This window comes from Dasypus novemcinctus, chromosome 6 (genome assembly GCF_030445035.2).
Source record: "Dasypus novemcinctus isolate mDasNov1 chromosome 6, mDasNov1.1.hap2, whole genome shotgun sequence".
NCBI lineage: Eukaryota > Metazoa > Chordata > Mammalia > Cingulata > Dasypodidae > Dasypus > Dasypus novemcinctus.
Window position 1 is genome coordinate 20,573,845 of NC_080678.1, and position 20,034 is coordinate 20,593,878.

At 46.2% G+C, this 20,034-nt stretch overlaps 1 long non-coding RNA gene across 2 annotated transcripts; it reads right to left on the minus strand.

Annotated features, from left to right (window-relative positions):
• Nucleotides 1-351: 351 nt before the first annotated feature.
• Nucleotides 352-13,803, minus strand: LOC111767362 (uncharacterized). Of its 2 annotated transcripts, none has more exons than XR_002799202.3 (3): nt 13,708-13,803; nt 13,192-13,327; nt 352-2,998 (listed from the first exon to the last, which is right to left on the minus strand). It is a non-coding gene; the product is annotated as an uncharacterized lncRNA (long non-coding RNA). The 2 variants fall into 2 exon arrangements; XR_011648990.1 differs by lacking the exon at nt 352-2,998 and adding an exon at nt 11,623-11,938.
• Between the last annotated feature and the right edge of the window lie 6,231 nt (nt 13,804-20,034).

Below are 20,034 nucleotides of genomic sequence, written 5' to 3' on the forward strand. Positions count from 1 at the left end.
TTATTCCTTGTTTTATATATATTTTAAACAACTTAACGCAATACATATATCAAATGACTATTTACTTACACAATTTTACTATGAAGATAACAGTAGGTACTTTACTTTAGTAATAGAGGAAAAATACTTTTCATTGTTAGAATGAAAACAGAATATTTCCAATAGAATCAAGACAACTTTTTATTACCATTTACTTAAATGTGTATTTTGCAGTGGCCTTCAGACAGGTTTATTATCATGAAGTTATTTCTGCTACCAATACCAATCTAAGTTTCTTTAGTTAACAATGACTTCTACAACTAGAATTATTTAAACATTTTCAGTTTGGAAGATGTTTTACAAACTCTTTATAATTGACTATAACCGCATTGACTAGACACCTCATGTTTAAATAAACTTACTAAATTACAATTACCAATGAAAGAAATTTACTCTTTATTTAAGAGAGCATATCTACAATCTTTTTCCTTTAGCCTAATTTCACCAATGTGAACTTACAATTTTCATTACTCTAAAGATTTTGTACATATAATGTTAATTTAGTTTATAAATTAACTATGGGAGATTACACTCAAGTTAAATAAAATTGAAACCATAATAGTTTATGCAAGGAATGTTCTCTTTTTCCCTTACAGAAGCTAAAAACTTCTTTTCTTTAAGTTATCAAAATTATTAAATTAAAAGCATACTGACTACCAGGTTTTAAAACACATGCATACTGACTACCAGGTTTTAAAACACATTACACAATTACTTAATTTTTTTAAAATCATAACCCAGGAAAGATCTCTCCATAGTTTTTATGGACTTTCCTTTACTTACTGAAATTTGTTAATAGAGCCACTAATTACCTTTATTTCATTGGAAAGAAATCTTCTGGAAGAATTAAGGCTCACCAGATTGTGGAGAAGAAAATAATTTATTCTCAATCTTGCAAGAAGGAGTGCAGAGCCAGATATGGCTGGTGCCACGAACAAAGAAAAATGACACAATTTATACCCCTAAGCCTAGCATGCAAGCTCTTCCTGTTTTTCCATAGATTGGATACTTCAGAAGTTACAGCTTATCTGAGATTTAACTTTCCCACACAAAAGTTTGATTTAACTGCTTCTTCTATCACATTCCAACCATTTTAGTTTTTACCTGCTCCCCCCTTTTTCAAATAAGGAATAGAATTTAGTGCTGAAATGGCACCGATTTAGTTAGCTCCTTCTTGGGCATCCTTCCACTGCCCATAGGACTGGCCTAAACTGGTCTCCTCCACTGCTGTCCAACCCGGGAGTGGGAGACTGAGGCAGCAGGCCGCCGGGTTACATCAACATTTTTCTTATGTGAAAATTAACCTAATCTTTGTGTTTTTTTTTTTTTTTTTCTGCAATTTATGGCTGACAAAGGTTTAAACTGGGAAATTACCAGGCAAACTGATTCTCAATTCCCTAGCCTAGTAAGATAGGTTTAATCTGCCACACCTAGTCTTGCCTTAAAAGCTCTTGCAAAGAGGAGGCCCTTTCCCAATTGTTTCCATAATCAGATTTCTATGACTTTTTCATCCTGCTTAGTTCAATTTGGGCTTTAAGAATATTTATAAATATAACTGCATATTTAATTTTTAACAATTTGAATAGACCTCTTTTAAGAATTTTTATTTGTTAATTTGATATTATCCTGATGTATGAAGACATACATTGAGCTTTTTTTTTAAAAATGGGCAGACACAAAGAGTTAGACACAAACACAACTCATTGATATTACTTGTAATTTGCATTATTTTATATACTGTTTAGCTTAATTAATTAGGGGTCCAGAAATGCATATTACTTATATAACTGCATATTTAACTTCAACAATTTGAGCAAATAGGCAGACATGAATAGTTTGACACAACAACATGACTTTAGTTACTTTAAACTTTTCAAAGACTTTTGAAACTCTTCTTAATTTGCACTATGACCATGCAGTTTACCACAAGAATTTTCTTTCTTACTTAATGGATTGTAATAACCAAAATGTTCTCAATGCCTTAGCACCATTTTGTTTTAGAACTTTATATTTTACTTTGAAATTAGCAGAATTTTGGATAAGCAACAAGATTAACTTTATATATATTTACTGAGGCTATTTGAAGCCTCAGGGAGACAGACTGCTTTCTCTCATGAATTGCCACTCTTAGGAACACTGACCGTCAAGGCAGGAGACTTCTCCCCCTCCACCCCCCTTTTTGATTTTGGAGATAATAAAACTCCAGTGGCCATTTAACCTTATTCTATCAGGCAGCAATTTATTTAGTTTACACTTGAATTCATGAGAGAAAGGGTTACTAATACCAGGAGAGGAGACAGTGATGTCCCAGCTCTTCTCAATTATGAAATAACCATAGGCAAAGGCAAAGGGTGAGGTTAGGCTTGAAGTAACCATAAACAAAGGAAAGGTTAGTGTAGAATTTACACTTAAATAATAGTTTCAGGCTAAATTCACCCAGCTATAATCTCAGTTATTTTCTTTCCACTGTTTTATAATATAAATGCATTTATAAATGATTTTAACTCTTAGTTACAGTTTTTATTAATTTTTTTAAAAACCTATTAATTTTATAACACCTTTAAATACCTTTCATTCAACTTATAACATATTAAATGAACTTAACCATTACTGTTCCAGCTTGGTTTATGGGAATTTAACTCCTTGGTCTTACAGGAGCATACTATCAACTTTTCTTTGGTGAGTTTTTCTCCTCATGAAGGAGCAGAAACCAAAGCTAAAATTCCTTTACGAGAGATCCTGACTGGCAGGGGTATTATGTCCACTGATTTGGTTACAAGCTGCTTTAGAATTGGAGAGATGGTATTCACTGCACACCAATTACACGTCAGCCGCTGAACCCAGCGAGGCTGCACTGCGCCCCCTGCCATCCTGAGTCCCGGATGGGCCACTGACCAGCTGTGCGTGCAGGCCCCGGAGCGCACAGTCACGTGAGCCAGCTCAGCCTTAGGCTTCTCATCTGCAAAATGGGGGTAAGAGCGGTGGCATGAATAGGAGAGAAAAAATGTTGCCAAAGGGCTTTGTAAATACAAAGCTCATCTTCAAGACCCGCCTTGTTATTGGGAGACCAGGTTTCTGACTGGGCTCTACGGACGCGATTACCCGCTCTGGGCCCACTTCTGACCCCGCCCTTGGCTCCCGAGAGCCTTGAAGGCAGGTGACGAGGCTCCGCCACGTCTGCCCCCACCCCCATCGGCGAGCTGATGGCGGAGCCGGCGCTGAAGAGCCATTTGATGGCTAGTCAACGGCTCTGCTGCTTTTCCTTCTTCAGTGGATCCGAATCATAACCCTCATGGCCTCCCGTTGCTGCAGCCCTCGCCTGGGTTTCTGGAACACTGGCTTTCGGCACGGTTTATTATTATTTTTTGCTCCCTTCCTCCTTCCCTTTCTTACTCTTTTCATACTGTGCCAGCCCATATATATTTAGCTCCTTTAATCTAGCTGCATAAATCATTCCTATAAGCCAAGTCCCTGAAAATGTTTCCCCCAAACTCCCTTCAAACTGTATCCAACATTCTTACTTTTTGGTAAATGTATCCTACCCAGTTCAGTCTGTCACCTCAGCTTTCGTTATGAGGAGAAAAATGATAAGGAAACTGCCGGGGAGCAGGAACAGGCAGGGCGCCGCCGCTCGCGGTGTGCAGGGCTGTGTGCCCCCTCTTTAAAGAGGCTGCAACAGCGTGGAAAGGCTCTGGGTGCCGCTGACCTCAGAGCACTGGAAACTGGTGGGTGAGGTTTTGGGTTCTGCTGTCCAAGTGCCTGGGTTCCGTTCCTGGCTTTCTCACTTACTGCTGGGATGTTGGCCAAGTCACTTAACTTCTCCGTGTCTCAGTGCCCTCAGCTGTACAATGGGAGTGGTGAGTGTTTACCTCACAGGGCAGTTATAAGAATTAAATGAGATAATGCATGTGACGTTCTTAGCACAGTGCCTGGTACTTGGTTAAGTACTCAATAGATGTTAGTTGTTGTGACTTTCCATTGTTATTAACAGAACCTTGTTTTATTTGGGCACCAATGTGTCCCAATTAAAAACTAATAAGGATGAGAATGTTTTTTGACTTCCCTTGTAACCAGGAGTTCTTGCTGATGAATTATCTGCTGGTGTCATGGGCAGCCCTCCCAGGAAAGTGTTTAAAGGAATCTGACTAAATTGGTATGTGCCTGTCTGTCCTTCCCTTCCTCCTTTTTCTTGTTTAGAATGTGAATGTGATCTCTGGAGCTTCAGCAGCCATTTTTTGACCATGAGCCAAATTGGAGGATGGCAGCCATGTGCTCAGAATGATGGAAGGGAAATATAAAAGGAGTCTGGGTCTCTTCTCCCAGATGATGCTGTGGAGCTGCCATACTAGCCTGGACCACCCACCTTTGTACTTCTGGTTACCAAATAAATAGAGTCCCTGTAATCCATTTAAGGCCCTGTTTGTGGGGTCCATCATTCTAAGAGCCATACACAATTCCTAACCACTGCAAGCATTAGGCTTCTTCTGATAAGGAGCATGTTTCCCAAAAGAAGCTGGAGAGAGGCCTGACGTGGTTTTCAAACTGTCTTGCAGAAGCCAAGGGGTTTTCCGGAGCCCCCTCTTAGACTTGGGGGGTGAGGCCACCCTGCCTTTCCCTGCCCCAGGGGTCCTTAAGGGGCCTGTGACCTTGAACTGAAATTTCATAAAAGCATTATTGTTATAGGGACGTGTTGGTGTGGGTGTGAAATATTTATGAAAATACACACAGTGTAGTGTGGCCTTGGTAAGGGGTCTGTGGTTCTCACCTGACTGGCAAGGCAGTCCGTGGAACAAAAAAGGTTGAGGACCCCTGCCCTACTTCATCTATTATCCCGACCTTGATTTACCATATGGGAGGGGGAGAGGTGGCAAGGTTAGTTTGTGTTTAAAGAACAGATTCCAGGGCAAAAAGGAAAAGGTTTGGAAACCACTGCTCTGTCCCACCCCGTCATTTTACAGACGAGTGATCTGAGGCCCCAAAAGTGAGGTCGCTTGCCCAGCAAGCTCAGCCAGGCAGAGCCGAGAGGAGCACCCAGGCTTCCAGGGGCCCTGCCAAGTGCTGGAACTGCTACACACACACACAAGCAGATCCAAAGAGTTGACAATTGCTGATTAGTCCCAACCCGTAGCCCATGAGGCCCGGTGAGCTGCCTGCTTTAGGGGGAGCTGGACAGGCCCCCTCCAGTCAAAACTAACGAGGGCTGGGAGTACCCTTTCAGGGCCCTGGGCAGCCAATTTGCCCTCCTGCTGAGTGGAAATTGGAAGGGTTTCCTCTTCTCTCTACAGCAATTCATTAATCGTCTGTTTATTTTGTTAACGCTTGTATACACGCATGCACACACGCACACACACACACACACACGAGATGTGTAGAGGAAAGAGGTGAATGGATAGTGTGAAATCCTCGACACATGAGGTTCTCTGTCCCTGGCCTGGTTCTCCTTTGCAAAAAGCTAACCCAATCAACTGGAGAGCAGCGGCTGCTAAGCTGGAGCTGTAAACACCAGCTCGCTCAGGGTCATTTAGAGAGCCGCCCCGTGCTCTGCAGCAGAAGTTAAACGGTGGGAAGGGCAGCAGGGAAGGTTTTTATCATAGAGCCTTCAAGAACTGCTCCGAGGCCCCGTGCTTGGGGATTTGCCCTCTTTGGACACAGTCAACTCGGTAAAAAACAACCACCACTTGAGGGGAATAACCAGATGTAATAGCAATTCCAAACACCTCATCGTGGGACTGCGGCAACGCTTTTTCCTAGTTCCTCCATTCCATTCACCCGCCCACCCTTCGATCCATCCATCCACTCAACATTTTGCTTCCCTCTGCACGTGCCTGGCCCTGGTCCAGAAGAAAAGGACATCGTGGAGACATTAGGCAAGGCCGGTGCTAGGAGCTCGATGGGGTAAGTGGGGAGAGGCTGAAAACAGACATGTAATGGAGTAGACACGCGATGAGCTGGTGGCAGGGCTGTCAGAGGAAGGGCCCCGGGGTGCCACACTGTACCCCCTCCAGGTGTGGCCTGGACAGTGCAGGACCTGCCCCAAATCCACCCACCCCATGACCTCTGATTTAGGGCTATGACAAAAGGGGATTATCATGAAATTTTCTTATTTTCAGGTGCTAGGTCCAGTTTTAAGTGTTTTGCAGGGTTTCTTCTGCTCAAATCTACTTGGCTTTCTTCTCTACCCCCCTCCTAGGTGCCTAGTGGGAAAGGGGGCCTACAGGCTCACAGACAGCAGCATTCCATTTGTGAGGACGGGCAGGGCCCAGGGCTACTTGAGGACTTTTTGTGAACTGCGAAGGCTTCAGAATACAATGTAATCCCAAAGGAAGAAATTGGCATAGGGCAACCTTTCATAAATTCATTCAGGAACTATTTTAAGGCAGTGGAGGGGAACCAGAGCAGGCACTAGACTGGAAATTGGGAGATCTGAGTTCAAATCCTCCTTAACGTTCTGAGGCTCACTTTCCCAACAGGTAGCATGGTGATAGCATTATCCCACCCTGGAATTGTTGTGAGGATTTTAAAAAGCAATGCTCAGCATGTTTCTGACAGAGTGAGGGCTCCACAGATGGCAGGTGAACCTGCCTTGGGGGCAGGGAGACCCACCAAGAGATTGGGAGGTGGGGGGCAGCTTAGGCCAGAGGCATTGAGGGCCTCCTGGAGCAGGGTCAGTGGGATGAGAACATGGCTGGGGAAGGTATCGGAGTGGGAAGATCAATGGGACGAGGCAACGACCCAGATGAGAGTCAAGGGCAGCCATGCATGAGGGCAAGGAAGTAGGAGCAGCTTGGGAGACTTAGTGGCCGTTGGTGCCATTGACAAGGACTGAGACCCCAGAGATGCTCAGCCTGGGGGCAGCAGGTGGCCAGGCAGACAGCAGCAGGCTTCTGGCAAATGAGGATGTGGAAGCCATCCACCCAGAGTCGTCATGAAAGCTATGGAGGGGGTGGGCTCTTGTAGGAGACAGCAGTCATTTTTTACTGCCTACACAACACGCACACACACGCCTTCCAGGAACTGCTGCTCCTCCACTCCCATCAGGCCACCACTGCCCCCGCCCCATCGACAAGTGTTGAGAAGAGGCCTGAGCCAGCTCGGCCCACCACGGAACTCCCTTGGCCACGTGATGGTCCCACGGGCGAGCATGCCCCCAACACAGGATACGCGGAGGCCTTCCTCTGGTTATGGTTTATTTGGAGTAGGAGGAGAAGGGGCTTTGGCTTTTGAGTCCCAGAGTGCAAAAGTATTAGGAGCTGCCAGTGCCATCTCTGTGATATATGGAGAAAGCTGGTTTGCAGTAGTGGAGAAGAAAGCCAAGCAGAGGTGAACAGAACTGAGAAGTAGAGAGGGGGCATCCTGGCAGCAGTGTACTCTGACGCTAGTCCCAGAACCCTCCAGAGTTGCTCTGGTCCCTACAGCACTTCCTTCAGTTCCTTGAGCTACTCCGGGTATGTGAGTCAACAGATGCCCTCTTAGTTCAACTTGCTTTGGGTTTCTGTCATTTGCCACCCAAAGAGTTTTGGTTAACTCAGCTCTCAAAGACTGAAAGGTAAGACAACCATGACTTTTAGATCCATTTGAGAGCTGATGAAAGCAATGGATGTATGCATAAAATGTTGTCCACAATCTTGGGGGACCATGGACCCACCAAGAAGCCAGACGCAAAAGGTCACATACTATGTGATTCCAATTATATGACATGTACAGAATAGGCAAATCCATGGAGACAGAAAGCCAGTTAGTGGCTGCCGGGGAATGGAAGCGACTACGAATGGGTATGGGGCTTCTTCTGGGGGTGATGGAAATGTTCTGAAACTAGATAGTGGTGATGCTTGCACAACATTGTGGATATGCTAAAAACTGAATTGTACGCTTTATAGGGGTGAATATTATGAGATGTGAATTTTATCTAAAGAAAAATGAAAGGAGTGAGTGGGTGATGACAGAACGGAAGCAGCAAGAATAAACCCTCTTTTGAGGAATGTAGCTGTGAGTCTGAAGGAGACAAGGGCTGGCACCTGGAAGCAAGTAGAAGGATGAAGGTTCTTTTATGATGAGAAACCCTGACCTCAGAGAGCAGCTGGGTGTGGGAGGCACTGCTGGTGAGAACACGGTCAAGTTCACGCCACAGGAGAAGCTTGACTGAAACATCACCATTGCACCACCACCTCTGCACATTCTCCACTGCGGCCAGTGGATCCCAGCTCAGCTGCTGCTGCCCTGAGTAGGCCCTACCTGAGCCCACCTCTCTGGGTCAGTCTCTCAAGGTTCAAAATCAAGCAGGAGAGCCAGTTGGCTGAGTACAGGTGAGCAGGGAGAAAGCCTTCTGCCCCACTACAACTTCCTGTATCAGCTAGGGGCCCTGCCTCCCTCTGTAGCCAGCACAATGGGAGAATCCCACCTCCAATCCCAAGTAGTAGGATCACCTGCTAGATCTCCTTAAAGGATCCACTGCACTCAGACAATTTACCTGGGTATGTTCCTGCTGGAACAGACTTCTGAGATCTGAGTCCAACTCTTATTTCACATGCTCCAACAGGCTGGTTTACATTGGAGTTGGGACTAGAACACAGACCTCCCAGCTGACCTTCCAATGATATTTCTGCCCCACCACCCTGTCGTCCAGCCTGAAATTGACTTGCTCCCGCGTAGGGCTAGAATGAAGAGGAAATGGGCATTGCTAAAGCAAAGGATAGTCACAGCTTTTCCAAGACTGTTTGAACTTCTTGGGCTTTTGTGTTTTTCTCTGAAGGGATGTGTAGTAGATCCGTGTGATATAATTTTTAGACCTTTGTAAACATTACTTTCAGATCAACACATTCACAATTCAGAAAACTAACACTTTGCCAGGTCCTCTGTTCCACTAGGTTATGACTGAGAATATGATTGCCCCAGAGATAGGCCTCTGGGGGTTCTGTTTGAACACAGGGTGGGGGGGAATGGGGAGCACACAGTGCATGGAGTGAGAGGGGTGAGAGGAAGCAGGAGAGAGCCTGGGCAGACAGGGAGGGAGCTGGAACTTCCAGGGTCTTCATTATTTTTCTGCGGGCGGGCATGGCAGCACTGTGTCTTGGCTGGACAGGGCAATTAACAGCTCCCTGAGCTCCTAATGAGTAGTTCTCTTATGGTTGAAGATGCCCGCAGAGTTTCCCAAGGGAATTTATTCCTAGAATAATCCCTCTGAAGTGGCTTCCCTTAGGGTGTACCTCCTCCAGGACTACTGGATCTGGTCAAATGTTTGGAAACTGAGCGTTATTGGTTGAATTGTGCCCACCCCCCACCAAAAAAATACATATATGTTGCATCCTCACCCCCAGTGTGACCTTTTTTGGAAAAATGACCATTGCAGATGTAGTTCAGATGAGGTCATAATGGAGTAGGGTGGGCTCTTAATCCAATATGACCACTGTCCTATAAGAAGAGGAGAAGGGACAGACACACAGAGAGAAGAGGCCATGTGAAGAAGGGCAGAGCCTGAAGTTCTGCCGTCACAGTCCAAGGAAGGCCAGGGCTTGCTGATGACCACCAGAAACCAGCAACGGACAAGGAAGGTTCCTCTCCGGGAGCCCTCAGAGCAAGCATGGCCCCGCTCACACTGCAATTTTGGACCTCCACAACTGTGAGAGAACCAATTTCTGTTGTTTGAAGCCATCCAGTTTGGGGTACTTTGTGATGACACCTCTAGGAATGGACGACACCAAGAACTCTGGGGGAGGAGAGATGGCAGTTTGGGAGAGATCAGTAGTTAGGGCAGCTCAGCCATAACTCAGCTTTCATAATTGCCTCTTCCAGGGATACTTCCCCTTCTGGGGTAGCTCAGAGGTCCTGCTGCTCTCACAAGCCTCTTCTGAGACCATCTTTGCACAAAGGGTCCACCCTGCGTTGGACATGACTCACCCAGGGATGGGTACTACCCCCCAAGGCAGAGGTTTCTAACTGGCCAGGGGCAAAAGCAGAGCCCAAAGCAACAAGATGCTCTCCTGGAGAACTCAAGTGCAAGATCTGCCAGAAGTCTGTTACTACTAGGAGCAAGAGCAGTGAAAACAGAAGCGGCAAGGAGCTGAGTCTCCAAGGGAAAGGAGCCCCGGAGCTGGAAGCTGCCTCCCCCTGAAGGGTGGCTGCTGGAAGGGTGGGGAGCACCTCACAATAGTCCCTGTCACCTGAAATAATCTGAGTTTGTCTCTGTTTTCTGTGACCTAAAGGACCCTCATTCACACACCCAAACACAAGCACACAGAGCCAAGTGGACAATGGGACACTTCTATTTGACTAACTCAGGCCTGAAGGACTCCACTTCTGCCCACATTGAGAAGAGATTTAGGATCCAGCATAATTCAAAACCTGTCTTTAGATTCTCACTTTACTTTGTCTGTGAAACACAGGCAGGGTTAAAATCTAGGAACAATTGATACTTCAATAAAGATAAATATTCTCAGCAGAATGTAATCCTCTAAAGCCCCAAACTCTAGCCTTTAATAGGCACTAAAGAACTTTTTTGAGTGACATGGGAGGAATCTCACTGCCTGACCTTGAAACATATTACAAAGCCACAGTGGTCAAAACAGCATGGTACTGGCATAAAGATAGACATATCAATCAGTAAAATAGAATTGAGAATCCAGAGATAAATCCTCACCTATACAGCCAACTGTTTTTTGACAAACCTACCAAGTTAATGTTAATGGGACAAAACAGTCTCTTCAACCAATGGTGCTAGAATGGCTGGACATATGTAACTAAAAGAATGAAAGAGGCCCTCTATTTCACTCCCTATGTAAGAATCAACTAAAATAGATCAAAGACCTAAATATAAAAGCCAGGACCAAAAACTACTAGAAGAAAATGTAGGGAAACTTCTTCAAGACCTTGTAGTAGGTGTGGTTTCTTGGACCTTATACCCAAAGCATGCGCAACAGAAGAAAAAGTAGATAAATGGGACCTCCTCAAAATTAAACACTTGCACCTCACAGGACTTTGTCAAAAGGATGAAAAGATAGCCAACACAATGGGAGAAATATTTGGAAATCACAAATCCGATACAAGTTTAATATCCAGGATATATAAAGAAATTTTATAACTCAACAATAAAAAGACAAATGACCGAATCAAAAAATGGGCAAAAGGCTTAAATAGACATTTGTCCAAAGAAGAAATACAAATGGCAAAAAAACACATGAAGAAATGCTCAACATCACTAATGATTAGGGAAATCAAAACTACAATGAGGAATCATTTCACACCTGTCGTATTGGCCACTATTAAAAAGACAAAGAACTACAAATGTTCTGTAGAGAGATAGGAACACTTATTCACTATTGTTGGGAATGCAGAATGGTACAGCCACTGTAAAGGATTGTGTGGCAGTTCCTAAAGAAGTTGAATATAGACTTGCCATGTGACTCTGCAATACCACTACTGGGTATATACCCAGAAGAACTGAGAGCAGTGACATGAACAGACATCTGCACACCAATGTTTATAGTGGCATTATTCATGATTGCCAAAAGTTGGAAACAACCCAGATGTCCATTAACAATGAATGGATAAACAAACTGTGGTGTATTCACATGATGGAATATTATGCAGCTTTAAGAAGAAATGAAGTCATAAAGCATGTGACAACATGGATGACCCTGTAAGGCATTACGTTGAATGAAGCAAGCCAGACACAAAAGGAAAAATACTGTATGAGTATGTTACTATGAACCATATTTTGTAACATACTGTATGATTCAAAAAAAATTTTATATGTATCCAGTACATTTAATTGAAAAAAAAATTTTTTTTTAAAAAAGAACTTTCTTTCCAGCCTGGGAGAATGGAACACAGCGGGAGGCCCTCTGGTTCAGTGGAAAGTGCTGACACGAGATGCATTATGGAGGTCCTCGGGCAGTCTCCTGGTCTGTGAATTGAGTGTGGCTGGTAAAGGAAGGTCTGGTGTCCTTGTGCCCTCTCCAGCCTACCACCCACCTTCCACATGCAGCTCTAGTCATACCCAGTGGTTTCCACAGCACTGCCTCATGCCTCCATACCAACAGCTCCTGCTGCCCCTAAAGGCCATCCCAAGCCTTCTCTGTGTAACAAACATCATTCCCACCTTCAATCCTGACCTGACCAGGACTCTTTTATTTGCAAGATATGGAAAGTGACCCTAGATGAGACATAGAGACTGACCTGGGAAGCCTCACCGGTTCAAAAGAAGAGCTTAACTACCATGTCTCAGTAAGGGCAGGATAGGGAAGATCATAAGTTTGGGGACTGGCATTCTAGAAAATGGTTCTCAATTTGCCCCCCAAGGGACATCTGGCAATGTCTGGAGACATTTTGATTGTCACAACTTGGAGCAAGGTATCTAGTGGGTAGAGGCCAGGTATGCTGCTAAACATCCTACAATTCACAGGACAGCCCTGTCCCCCACAAAGACTTACTCAACCCAAAACATCAATGGTGCTGAGGTTGAAAAACCCTGCTTTAGAGGCCTACCATCACCATGTCCGACACCTGGGGCCCTCTATTCCAAAGTTCTCTCTTACTGGGAGAGAGAACTTGATTGGCCCAGCTTGAATACTTGTCTATCCTTTGTCTATCAGCTATGGCTAAGGAAACAGAGTGACCTAATAGAGACCTGGCCATTGAGGACCCTTCTCTCTGGACTGGGGCATTCCCAGAAAAACAAGGACTTCTTGTGAGTCATGCATCCCTAGGGGAATCTTTAGAGGAATACATGACCAGAGCCCCACACAGATATCCCTTCCTTCAGGAAGCCCCCCTGCCCTCTTCAGAGAGAGAGAGAGACCCTCTGGGCTACCACTCTATCTTGTAAGGGATGGGTTTCACTGAATTCTGACTTGTTTGTTTCTGTGTCCATCTCTCCCAAAAGACTCAGAGGCTCCTTTATGGACTGACACTGAATCTTACTCATCTCTGGAAGCCCAGGCCAATGTTCCAGTTATCTATTGGTGCATTACACACTGCCCACAAACTTAGTCACTATTTAAAATAACAAGCCTTGCACCTCCTGCGCTTGTGAGTCAGGCAGGGAGGCAGGACTCAGCTTGGGGAGTCTGCCATTCCTCGTGGCCTCAACTGGGGTGACTTAGTGGGATTCGGCTGGCAATTGGGCTGGTTTGGAGGGTCCAAGATGCCTTCATTCACCTGGGTGGTGCCTCCAGGGGCCTCATCCTGTCCACGTAGTCTCAGGGCCCCTCCACGTGGTCTTTCTGGAAAGGTAGTCAGATTTCTTATGTGGTGGTTCCGAGCTCCCAGAGCCAATGCTTCAAAATGACCTAGGCTGAAACCAAAAGTCTTCTTAAGACCTGACATCAGAAGTTCCTGAACATCACTTCAGCTGCATTCTGCTGACCAAGCAATTCACCAGGAACAACTCAGATTCAATGGGAAGGGATGTAGACTTCAGTGCTTGATGAGAGGGGCAGCACACATGAGGAGGGAAGGAAGATACTGACAGTGTCATCCTTAGAGACTACCCCAGCCGAGTACAGTAATTATTCAATAACATTTAATGGAAAAATTAATTAATAGGAAGATATATTAGCCCTACTGAGTTCACATGGAGGATGTATGGTTCAATGACAATAAAATACATGAAAATGCTTTTAAAACTACCGCATACTATAAAGACATAAGGGTTCCTGTTAAAAGAAAACTTACCAGGCTTCCTCCAGTTTATAGATGAAAGTGTGCAGTGTTCCTGCTCTCACCCCTCCCACACTCAGAGACTCATGACAGACATCACTAGTGGATCACAGTTCTTTTCCACAGATGTTGGACAGGGTCTCAGAAGTCTTCGCAACACAACGCTCTGGGTATCTGCTAGTAATTGACCAGAGTTGACGTGGAAGTTGACATCTGCTAGCTGTCCTTGCTCCTGTCTAAATCCTATTGCTAAACCACCCCAAAGCCCAGGCTTTTAGTTTCTTAAAACATACACACAAACTGCTTCCCTTTTTTAAAGATAAAAAATAAAATTTAAGCCCTGAGGAAGATGAAATGGCAGACACCGTCACCCTCCAAAATTGGATTTATAATGGAAACAGAAACTGATTATGGCAGTGAGCCCTGCCATTATGAAAATGACTGCCTGCAAGAATAGTCATATGACATCTCATCAGGGAGAGGATCTGTCTACCTTGACATATTTTCCTCTATGAAAATTCCATTTCAAGGTGAGACAAGCCGAAACTTGTCTAACTGAATGAATGGAAGCCGCACCAGCTGACCACCATCCGCCCCCGCTCTCGTCATGCACCCGCAAATTCCCGTAACAGCCCTCCTCCTTGCCTTCCAGCTCTTCAGGCAGTTAGGAGAATGTGTTTTAACCATTCAACTAAAGTCCTCCAGACAGGAAAAAATCCAAAACAGCTTCCTAAAATGGCTTTTTCGATCTGTTTGTTGAGGATGCAAGGCCAGCAGCAGGCTGTACTTTGGGTGAGCAGCTCTGAAAACTGCTTCGCTGCTTTTCTGAACCGCCGCATTCCCACCATTGCCCTCAAGCAAGAGAACAAGAGACTGAAAATGACAGGTAGAGGCTGGGCAGGGCAACTAGATGTGAAAGGGCCACAGGCTTTGTGATAAGGAGACCTGGTTTTACGTCTGAGATGTCAGCTGTCATTAGCATCAGTGAGCAATAACAAGGATGACCTTGAAGGAGCTGGGCAGATTCGAGGCGGTGATGGACTTGAAACTGGAGCCCTCTCCTTGCAGCTTTGCTAGGACCACCAGTAGAACACAGAGCAGAACAGCCAGTCAGATTTCCTAAGGTCAGCTTTCCACTTGCACGGAGAGGTTAAGTCTCTTATCCAGCTAGCAAGTGGCAGACCTGGGATTCAAACCCCCAGAGTCTGGCTCCAGAGGCTTTAGTCACTTAGATACACTGCCTATCCAGAAGATGAGCATGGCTGAAATAAGTTGGGACCAAGCAATTCAGTCAGAAAGAGCCTCTCTCTCTCTACTTTTTATACTTTGGGAGCAGAAATTTCAGCCTTATACAAAATGAAAATAAATGAACCAGGGTTGCAGGCAAAAATGGGCTAATCTCACAAACACTGTGGTAAGTGAAAAAAGCAGAAGGATGATACATAGGGTGCCATTTATATAAACTTTTTAAACGTGCAAAAGATTATATATATTACCTAGAAATTTACACATATGTAGCAACAACACCCAGACATTCCTGGGCATGACAGCATCCCCTTCGGGATTCGTCCTGGGGGCAGGTGCACACTGGAGAGAAGGAATGCTATTGGGAAGGACTACACAGAAGGCTTCGGCTGTATCAGCAGCTTTTAAAATCAAGTTGGATTTCAAAATCCAATGTGGATTTCAGTACATCATCTTTACACTTTCTGTATGTCTAATATTTCCTAATTAAACAATCTCCCCCCTTAGAATGCTAACAACTCAACATTGATAACTGGTTTGCTTATTTTTCCTTAGTGTATATCAGCTTGTGCCTCTTTAAGTCAGTCATTTATCAGGTCATCTTTATTTTTTTTCTTCTTTATTTTCTTTTAAATGTTACATTCAAAAAATATGAGGTCCCCATATATACCCCACCCCACCCACGCCACCCTCCCACATCAACAAACTCTTCCATCATTGTGGCACATCCACTGCACCCAGCAAATATATTCTAGAGCACCGCTGCAGCACATGGACAGTGGTCCACATTGTAGTCCACACCCTCCCCCAGTCCACCCAGTGGGCCACGACAGGACACACAACGTCTAGCATTCAGGTCATCTTTAAGCACCTGCAAATAACAACATTAATAGCAACAATAGCTAACATTTATTGGAAATTTAGTATATGCCACAAACTATTAAATGCTTTACATTTGTCAGTTCACTTAGTCTTCACGGCAATTCTATAAGGCAGGGACTATTACTATTTTACAGATGAGAAAACTAAGGCTTAAAGAGATTCAGTAATTTTTACATTTTATTTATTTATTTATTTCCCCTCCTTCCCCTTCTCCCACCCTGCCCTCCTGTTTTTGCTGTCTGTGTTGTCTCCTCATTTTCTCTCCTCTAGGATTCACCAAGATTCAATCCTAGAGACCTCTGATGGGGAGGGAGGTTCCCTGTCAATTGTGCCTGGTTTCTGCTGCACTTCACTTTGACTCTCCCCTTGTCTATCTTTTGATGCATCATTATCTTGCTGCGTGACTCACTAGCACAGGGCACTGGCTTACCATGCAGACACTCACACTCGCCAACTCACCAGGTGGGCACTAGTGCAGGCACTGGCTCGCTGCATGGGCACACTTTCTCTTCTTCTTTTTCACCAGGAGCGCCCAGGGATCAAACCCAGGTCTTCCCATATGGTAGATGGAAGCTCCATCACTTTGGCCACATGTGCTTCCCGAGATTCAGTAACTTTTTATGGTTCCTTAGCAAATATGTGGCAGAGCAGGGATTTTAAACCATGCCTGTCTGATCCCAAAGACTAAACTCAAGCAAAAATCAAGTGCAAGAGGAGGGGGAGGCAAGCAGGAAGTGATGACAAAGCATATGAGACCTGGCTCCCGCCCTCAAGGAGCCTCGAGTCGATAGTGGGCACGTCATTCCCCTAGCTGCTGGAGGTGTTGCCAACTACCGCTCTCAGTTGAGTCCCTCTCTAGGACTGCCCTGGCTGAAGACACACCCCCCCAAGGCCACACCATCCTCCCAAGGGCAGCTGCATGCAAGCACTGGTTGATGTGGGGTGTAAAGGCCCAGCCCTTCTCCAATTGTGAGGGTCATCCAGCTCCAGAACTCCTGGAGTTGGCTGAGACCTTTGTGGCAACTGCACTGCAGTTCAGCTTCTCCTTCTGCCCACTCGTGCATCCATCACTTGCTCATGACATTGACCCTGAGAACATTTCCCAATAAGCTTCTTGCATGCAAATCTCTACCTCAGAGGCTGCTTCCCGGGGAGCTGAGCCTGAAACGTGGTCTAATGGGGAAGAAAGGCAGAGATGAGCCACACTAGGCTATAAATGTACAGGGGAGAAGTCAGGAGGACCCCAGAGTTAAAGGGGCTTCCTGGAGGAGATGAGGATTCAGCTGAGCCATGAAAGACGAGGAGGATGTAGACAGAAAGGTGAGAGAATTCCAGGTGGGGCAACAACATCAAGAGCAGAAGGCTAGAGAACTAAGCGAGTGTGGGTCTGGGGAGGGGGAGGCAGTGAACAGCGCAGGTGGCTGGGAGGCTGTGGCCCTAAAGAGGGCTGGAAATTCAAGCAGGGGGCTTAGAAATCTGGGCAAAAGGGAACAATTTTCTGCACTTGAATAATAGAGTACTGAGATGAGAATGGGATTTTAGGCCAATGCATCTGGGCAGAAAGGATGGTGGGTACAGTGGAGAGGCTGGGAGACCAGCTGGGGGCTCTTGAGATAATCCAGCCTGCAGGCTGGGACAGTGTCTTTGTTATAGCAAGATGTTGTCGGGTTTAACACGCATGCACACACATACGCACACCCTCTGGTGTTAAATGTCCTTTCATGTCTTCCTTAAATTATCGGGCTCATCCCTCCATCCCTCCCGCCTGTCCACCTGTCTCACTTACCACTCAACCACATCAACAGCCACCATAATTATGTTACCTATAAAGTCCTCTTTGCAAGGTTCTAGGAGTTTCCCTTGAGAAGGTGAATTCAGAAGCCTCCCTCGTAAATCTTGTCATTTACCTCAATGGTGCGTTCTCGCCTCCTAAGCCAAAGCTGTAATTTGGGCAGGGATTTCTGTTTGGTTAAAGATAAAAGTAATCGCTCCCTCCCTCTGGGACCTCATCTATCTGCCACCTGGGATGTCACTAAATCACTCTTACCCACCACCAAGGCTGAGCTGAGACTGTCCACCTCGCTCGGAAAGAGGTCAGCCAAATCAGACTGCACAGGCCCCTTAGAAACAGGGCATTAGAGCTGGGACACGGAAGGTCACCTGCCCCTCCTCGCCGTGTGGCCGGTAGGGGCCTGCCAGCACCACGTGCAGAAGTCTGAGCAAACTTTCCAGGTCCAGCCTGGCCTTAATCCCCTGACAGGTAGAGGACAGGGTCTGTGGGGCTTTTTCCCCAGAAGGTGGGTGAGTACTCCCAGAGAGGCTTTTCTTCTGGGTCCTCCTTTCCAGAAGCATCTCACATAGTCACCCCGTGAAAGTCCCTATGATCACTCAGCAACTACTGGGTCCTGGGTCAAAGGTCAGCAACTCAGGCCCTACCCCATACTGAAGGCCAGGCCTCCAGGTCCTAAGAGCTGGAGCTGGAGTGGCTCAGGCCTCTCCTGCGTGGGGGGGTCACAAGAACCTCCAATCCAGTGTCACTGCTCCAAGCACCCTCCTGCTTGGCTGCAGAAAGTTGCATGCACCAGATATAAGCTCCCGAAGTCAGGGCCAAAGGCTTCCTCCTCTGCTTTATTCCTAGTACCCAGGTAGTAGGTAGTCAAGAAACACACTTTGAGTGACTATTTCCACTTCCTCTCACATTTCCAAGGTCTACACAGTGCCTAAATGTGCCCACATGTCAGAACTAGTCACTCTTGGCCTTGAGTCAAGACTACACTGTGGCTTGGCTGATGGCGCTAAGGTGTCTCTCTGAGGCCAGAAATATCTCTAGCAAAGGCAGAAATCCACACCACAGACCTAAGGAAATAAGGGAAAACATCAACTGTTCCTCTGAGTTATGGTGCTGAGTCTGGAGATGACAGTAAAGGCTTCTGGGCCCAAAGCACCACATATCCACCCAGCCACATTCTCCTAGGCATGCTGTGCCCAGGGCGGCCAGACCTGAATGTGCTGAGCCACCCCTCGGTCCACCCTCCTGCAAGCAGAGCCTGTGGCTGGGTCTTGGTTTATGAGGAAATGGTCCCTGCCAAAGCGTGTTCCAGATGGAGAGGGCTGAAAGGCCACGTTGAACCAGAAACAGTGCCCAGGGGCAGAGGAGGAGGCACGGTGGGGTGGGGAAGTGGGGAAGGATCATCTGCCAGTTTGGGGGTATCCGAATGAGTCAGGGGTACAGGCTGCCTGCGGAAAGGCAGGGTGTTGATCCATTGGGCCGGGTCAGAGCGGAGCACGTGTGGCTGTGGGATCTGCTTCCCTGCCCCAGAACGGCTGCCGGTAGCCAGCTGCACCTCCCTTGGCCTCCCCTTCCCCCAGCTCTGACAAAGACATGTGGACATGGCCTGTTGGGGTCATGGATAGAACACTGGAGACAGACAGCAGGCCCTGTACTTAGTCTCTGCCCCAAACACGGTGCGATCCCACCAGACGCCCTGCTTGAAGGTCAAGGAGCAGCATCAGAAGGACGGGCTGTGGAATCAGGCCGGCCTGGCTCTGAAGCCCAGCTCCACCACTTCCTGGCTCCTCAGACAAAGTTACTTCACCTCTCAAAACCTCAGTTTCCTCATCTAGTCGTCCCTGATGAGGTCATCGTAGGGCTAAATGGGACTAAGTGAGTTAACGTGAGGAAATCACGTAGGCCAGGGTCCCTAAACCACTGTGCCCAGTCCGTAAGCCCCTCTGTCCTGGCCCCCATCCCCTTCCTTCCACCTTTAGGGACCTCTTTGCAGCACTTGTTTGTTTCTGTTTTCATTCAATCTTCACATTCACGTAGCTTAAAGAACCAAAGAGCTCTTCAAGCTCCACCCTCCCCGCCCCCGCCTTTCCCCATCTCAAAGGTAATCACTTAAACTCTTTGCTTTGCAATACTTTTGATACAGCTGGAATGGTATTGTTCTCGGAAGGGGACTCAAACAGCCGACAGAGGTGCTCTAAGCCCTGTTAGGAGTCTAGCTCTCTTATTCTCACTAGAATGGGTCCAGAAAAACAAGATGAAGCAATTTAGAGGAGGAATCCAAAACCAGCAGCTGAGAAACCCGACTGCTTAATTAAAACAGTTAACCACTGCCCACTTCACTTCCCATCAACTTAAACCCTTGGTGCTGATGTGCTGCCCCACATGGGAAGAGGCTCGGTCAGCAGGCATAGATCAGTACTGACATC